The following is a 7,406-nucleotide window of genomic DNA, read 5'->3' on the forward strand; positions in this document are numbered from 1 at the left end:
CCTGGGTATTTGGTACTAGTTCAGTTGCTAAGATTAGTAACTCGAAACAAGAGTTACAGAATGAATAGAGACTCGTTAAGGGCGAGGTGACGATGTGTGTTGGAATTGACTCAAAGGTTGATAAGATCACCATCGCACACTCCCTCTACCTTCAGGATTATTGTTGAACCTAAATAAATGTTATTTGGTGTTTGCTTTGAGCATGAATATGATTGGATCATGTTTATTGCAATACGGTTATTCATTTAAGTCAGAGAATAATTGTTGTTCTGTTTACATGAATAAAACCTTCTATGGTCATACACCCAATGTAAATGGTTTATTGAATCTCGATCGTAGTGATACACATATTCATCATGTTGATGCCAAAATATGCAAAGTTGATAATGATAGTGCAACATATTTGTGGCACTGCCGCCTAGGTCATATTGGTGTAAAGTGCATTAAGAAACTCCATGCGGATGGACTTTTGGAATCACTTGATTATGAATCATTTGATACTTGTGAGCCATGCCTCATGGGCAAGATGACTGAGACTCCGTTCTCCGGAATAGCGGAGCGAGCCACTGACTTATTGGAAATAATATATACTGATGTATGCGGTCCGATGAGTGTTGAGGCTCGTGACGGGTATCATTATTTTCTGACCTTCACAGATGATTTGAGCAGATATGGGTATATCAACTTAATGAAACACAAGTCTGAAACATTTGAAAATTTCAAAGAATTTCAGAGTGAAGAATCATCGTAACAAGAAAATAAAGTTTCTATGATCTGATCGCGGAGGCGAATTGAGTTACGAGTTTGGCCTTCATTTAAAACAATGTGGAATAGTTTGACAACTCATGCCACCTGGAACACCACAACATAATGGTGTTTCCGAACGTTGTAATCGTACTTTATTAGATATGGTGCGATCTATGATGTCTCTTACCGATTTACCGCTATCATTTTGGGGTTATGCATTAGAGATAGCTACATTCACGCTAAATAGGGCACCATCTAAATCCGTTGAGACGACACTGTATGAACTGAGGTTTGGCAAGAAACCTAAGCTGTCGTTTCTTAAAGTTTGGGGTTGCGAAGCTTATGTGAAAAAGCTTCAGCCTGATAAGCTCGAACCCAAATCGGAGAAGTGTGTCTTCATACGATACCCAAAAGAAACTGTTGGGTACACCTTCTATCATAGATCCGAAGGCAAGATATTTGTTGCTAAAAATGGATCCTTTCTAGAGAAGGAGTTTCTCTCCAAAGAAGTGAGTGGGAGGAAAGTAGAACTTGATGAGGTAATTGTACCTTCTTCTCTCGAATTGGAAAGTAGCACATCTGTGAAATCCGTTCCTGTGATGCCTACACCAACTAGAGATGAAGTGATACGTCTCCAACGTATCTATAATTTTTTATTGTTCCATGCTGTTTTATTATCAATCTTGGATGTTTTATAATCATTTTATAGTCATTTTATATCATTTTTTGGTACTAACCTATTGACATAGTGCCAAGTGCCAGTTGCTGTTTTTTCATGTTTTTTACATCGCAGGAAATCAATATCAAACGGTGTCCAAATGCCACCAAACTTCGCGAAGATTTTTTATGGACCAGAAGGAAGATGTTGGGCCCTGGTTGCACCTGGGGGAGTCCCGAGGAGGGGACAACCCACCAGGGCGCGCCAGGACGCCCAGGCGCGCCCTGGTGGGTTGTGCCCACCTCGGGTGCCCCCCGGACCGCCTCTTTGCCCTATAAATACCCCAATATTCCAGAAACCCTAGGGGAGTCGACGAAATATTCATCCAGCTGCCGCAGAGTCCAAAACCACCAGATCCAATCTAGATACCCTCTTGGGAGGGGTTCACCACCTCCATTGGTGCCTCTCCGATGATGTGTGAGTATTTCTTTGTAGACCTTTGGGCCATAGTTAGTAGCGAGATGGCTCTCTCTCTCTCTCTCTCTCTCTCTCTCTCGCTGAATTATCAATACAATGGTCTCTTGAAGATCCATATGATGTAACTCTTTTTGCGGTGTGTTTGTTGGGATCTAATGAACTTTGAGTTTATGAACAGTCATATCTTTTTATATCCATGAAAGTTATTTAAGTTTCTTTGATCTCTTATATGCATGATCTCCTATAGCCTCGTATTTCTTCTCGATATTTGGGTTTTGTTTGGCCAACTTGATCTATTTATCTTGCACTGGGAAGAGGTGCCCGGTAGTGGGTTCGATCTTACGGTGCTTGATCCCAGTGACAGATAGGGAAATGACACGTATGTATCGTTGCTACTAAGGATAAAACGATGGGGTCTATCTCTACATAGATAGATCTTGTCTACATCATGCCATCGTTCTTATTGCATTACTCCATGTTTCCATGAACTTAATACACTAGATGCATGCTGGATAGCGGTCGATGTATTGAGTAATAGTAGTCGATGCAGGCAGGAGTCGGTGTACTAATCTTGGACGTGATGCCTATGTAATGATCATTGCCTGGATATCGTCATAATTATTTGAGGTTCTATCGATTGCCCAACAGTAATTTGTTTACCCACCGTTTGCTATCTTTCTCGAGAGAAGCCACTAGTGAACCTACGGCCCCCGGGTCTTCTTTCTCATATATTTGCTTTGCGATCTATTTTATTTGCACTTTTTATTATGATCTATTAAACCAAAAATAGAAAAATACTTTGCTGCACTTTATTTTATTTGCGATCTATTTATCCAATCTAATGCAACTTTCTCCCGTCCACGCACCACTTGAGGCGCCGTACCCGAAAGGGATTGACAACCCCTTTAACACGTCGGGTTGCGCGGTGTTGTTATTTGTGTGCAGGGGATGTTTACGTTGTGTTGCTTGGTTCTCCTATTGGTTCGATAACCTTGGTTTCATATCTGAGGGAAATACCTACCGCCGCAGTGCTGCATCATCCCTTCCTCTTTGGGGAAATATCGACGTAGCTTCAAGCGACATCAAAAGGAATTTCTGGCGCCGTTGCCGGGGAGGATCTTCAACATATACCAGGTTCCTAATCAGAAATCTCATCTCCTTGCAATTTACATTATTTTCCATTCGCCTCTCGTTTTCCTCTCCCCCACTTCACATAAATTTGCCATTTTATTCGCCCTCTTCTTCGTTCGCCTTTTTCTCGTCAGATCTCATGTTTGCTTGTGTTGCCATGTGCCTTCTATTTGCTTGCATCCTCGCTTGCTAAAAATATATTGTTATGGATCCTCATCCACTTGCTAATCTTTTGGAAAGATCCAATTATGATGAACCCATTGCTAGTGAATTTAGTTCACTAGATTATCTTTCTGAATTTTTGTTTGAGATTCATGAATCTGAAAATTGTGATGAAGAAATATATGAAGTGGTTCATGATAGCTCGTTGAATGAAAAGCATGATTTCAATGATTTTACTATAAATTCTATTGTGCTAATAATATGCAAAACCCCAAGCTTGGGGATGCTAATTTTGATATGTCCAAGACATATTGTAATGATCATGATTGGGGAGATTTTTCTTGTGATCTTGAAAATTTATTTAAGCCTCATGATGAATTTGTTTGTGAGAATATTGAAAGTGGGTTTGGAAGAGTGTCAACTCTAGGTAATAATAATCCCACTATTTTGGAAGAGTGTCAACATTACATGCGTGTGGATCATGGAGAGAATATTTTATGTGATAGTTATATTGTTGAATTTCATTATGATCCTACAAGTAACTATTCTGAGAGAGGAAAATATGGTTGTAGAAATTTTCATGTTACTAAATTACCTCTCTTTATGTTGAGATTGCTATTGTTTCTTCCTCCTTCCTTGCATATACTAGATGTTTCTTGTCTTGATAATTTGTTTGCTTATAAAATTCCTATGCACAGGAAGTATGTTAGAATTAAATGTGTTTGTCACATGTTTCATGATGCTCTTTTTGTGTTTCAATTATTATCTTTCGTGTGAGCATCATTGAAATCTTATGCCTAGCTTGGGGCGTGAAACAATAGCGCTTGTTGGGAGGCAACCCAATGAATAAATTTATTTTTGCTTTTTGCTTTCTGTTCTTGAGTGTTAGAAAAATTATGCTACTATTATGATTGTGTTTTTTGTGTTTTAATTAGTTTTTGTGCCAAGTAAAGCCTTTAGGATCTTCTTGGGTCATAGTTGTTAGATCTTGCTGAAAAGGACAGAAACTTTGCACTCACGAAAATAATTTTAATAAATCACAGAAAACTGATTTTGCCCTGATTCTTTTTGCGGAAGATTAATGTATAAATTACCCTGGTCTTCCTAATTTGGTAGAATTTTTGGAGTTCCAGAAGTATTCTCCAAAGTCAGATTGCTACAGACTGTTCTGTTTTGACAGATTCTGTTTTCTTTGTGTTGTGTGCTTATTTTGATGGCTCTATGGTTTCCTTTGATGACTTTTTGCCATAGAAAAGTTGGAATACAGTAGATATAATACAAAAACAAAATATGAATTGGTTTGATACAACACCTATAGTAGTGGTTTGCTTTCTTATACTAACAGATCTCACGAAGGTTTTGTTGAGTTTTCAAGTTTTGGGTTATCTTACGATGGAGGAAAGAACGATAGAAGAGCCTAAGCTTGGTGATGCCCCGGCATCCCAAGCTATTATCCAGGAATGAGCAATCAACTATGCTTTGGGATGCCCCCGAGTGGCATCCCCTCTTTCTTCTAACAACTATGGGTATTTTACTCGAAGCTATATTTTTATTCGTCACATGATATGTGTTTTGGTTGCAGCGTCTTGTATGATATGAGTCTTTGCTTGTTTTATTTTGTGTTTTAAGTCTTCAATACTTGCTGGACACACCTATTTGAGAGAGCCAAAATTATGTCATGACTTATTAGAATTGCTCTCTGTGCTTCACTTAAATCTTTTATGAGCCAGGACTTGCTCTAGTGCTTCACTTATATCTTTTTGAGCACGGTGTGCTTAGTATTATTGAAGAAATGCTCTCTTGCTTCACTTAGATTTATTTGAGAGTTAGTAAAATGTTTTTTGAAGAAATTCTCTATTGCTTCACTTAATATTTTGAGAGAAATAAAAAAAATTATGCTCATGATCTTCACTTATATTTGTTTGAGCTTATGAAAAGCAACACATGAAAATTAGTCCCAATGTGATAGATATCCAAGAAGGATAAGTAAAAAAAAATCATGAAGATCATTGGACAAAATAAACTTGATTCTTAGTAATAGTTTTGAGATATGATGATGTGATATGTGAGTTATGTTGATGAGTAATTATGCTTTAGTAAGAATGTTGGTGTTAAGGTTTGTGATTCCCTATGCATGCACGAAAGTCAATAGTCATGCAATGAAATTATATCCTACTTGTGGTGCATTATTCGGTGTTAATTATGCTTAATGCTTGCTTATGAGATTATCCGTTTCTTGGTTGGTCGCTTCTCAATCTTTTGCTAGCCTTCATTTTGCACCAAGTATGACCTCTACTTGTGCATCCAAAATCCTTTAAACCAGTTTTGCCACATGAGTCCACTATATCTACCTATATGCGGTATTCTTTTGCCGTTCTAAGCAAATTTGCATGTGTCATCTCTAATTTTCAAAATAAACTTCTCTTTTGTGTATTTGTTTCACCCGCGGAACGGTAAAGGGTGGCTAATATTTTCCATGCTGGATGTGTTATTCTCACGATGAGTGTTTATTCACTTGTCATTGCACGAGAGTAAGGCAAAGGTTTTAGGGATGCCCAGTCCCGAAATGCAAAAATGAATTTACTTTATGTTGTCAAATAATAAATTCCTTGGAAAGTGTTGGTATGGAGGGCAACCGTGGATACGGCTAGCCATGGAAAGTGAAAGTATGGTGGAAAAAGGAATAAACTTTATTTTCTATTTGGGAACTGCCTATGGCATATCTAGCATGGAAAGTGTTCTAAACTCTGAATCGTTTTTGTTGGTGGGATGGATACACCTCCCAAAATGTTTTTATCTCTAATTTTTTTCGCTTTGTGCTCTGGCACCTCTACAAATCCCTACTTCCCTCTGCGAAGGGCCTTTCTTTTACTTTATGCAATTTTTTTTGAATTTGAGTCTCCATCTTCTCTTACAAAAAGCACCAACTAAGAGGCAATATGATCGTACTTAAGTATTGGGTGTAGCTAATATTCGAGTGTGTTTCATGAATGGATCAAAGTTTGAGCATGATGGGCTAGGGATAACTTATTTTAGCATTGATATTTTGAAATACATGGTTGCTTGTTGATATGCTTGAGTATCTAAATTATTTTGTCAAAACTAGCTATTTCTTTGAATCACATAAACGTCCAAATGTCCATGCTATAAAGAAAAGAATATAATATGACATGATAAACAACACTCCACATCAAAAATTATCTTTTTATCACTTACCTACTCAAGGACGAGCAGGAGTTAAGCTTGGGGATGCTGATACGTCTCCAACGTATCTATAATTTTTTATTGTTCCATGCTGTTTTATTATCAATCTTGGATGTTTTATAATCGTTTTATAGTCATTTTATATAGTTTTTTGGTACTAACCTATTGACATAGTGCCAAGTGCCAGTTGCTGTTTTTTTCATGTTTTTACATCGCAAGAAATCAATATCAAACGGAGTCCAAATGCCACGAAACATCGCGACGATTTTTTATGGACCAGAAGGAAGATGTTGGGCCCTGGTTGCACCTGGGGGGAGTCCCGAGGAGGGGACAACCCACCAGGGTGCGCCAGGAGGCCCAGGCGTGCCCTGGTGGGTTGTGCCCACCTCGGGTGCCCCCAGACCGCCTCTTTGCCCTCTAAATACCCCAATATTCCTGAAACCCTAGGGGAGTCGACGAAATATTCATCCAGCCGCCGCAGAGTCCAAAACCACCAGATCCAATCTAGATACCATCTCGGGTGGGGTTCACCACCTCCATTGGTGCCTCTCCGATGATGCGTGAGTAGTTCTTTGTAGACCTTCGGGCCGTAGTTAGTAGCTAGACAGCTTTCTCTCTCTCTCTCTCGCTGAATTCTCAATACAATGGTCTCTTGGAGATCCATATGATGTAACTGTTTCTGCGGTGTGTTTGTTGGGATCTGATGAACTTTGAGTTTTTGACTAGTCATATATTTTTATATCCATGAATTTCTTTGATCTCTTGTATTCATGATCTATTATAGCCTCGTATTTCTTCTCGATATTTGGGTTTTGTTTGGCCAACTTGATCTATTTATCTTGCAATGGGAAGAGGTGCCAGGTAATGGGTTCGATCTTACGGTGCTTGATCCCAGTGACAGAAAGGGAAACGACACGTATGTATCGTTGCTACTAAGGATAAAATGATGGGGTCTATCTCTACATAGATAGATCTTGTCTACATCATGCCATCGTTCTTATTGCATTACTCCGTTTTTCCATGAACT

Source organism: Aegilops tauschii, chromosome 7, assembly GCF_002575655.3.
Source record: "Aegilops tauschii subsp. strangulata cultivar AL8/78 chromosome 7, Aet v6.0, whole genome shotgun sequence".
NCBI lineage: Eukaryota > Viridiplantae > Streptophyta > Magnoliopsida > Poales > Poaceae > Aegilops > Aegilops tauschii.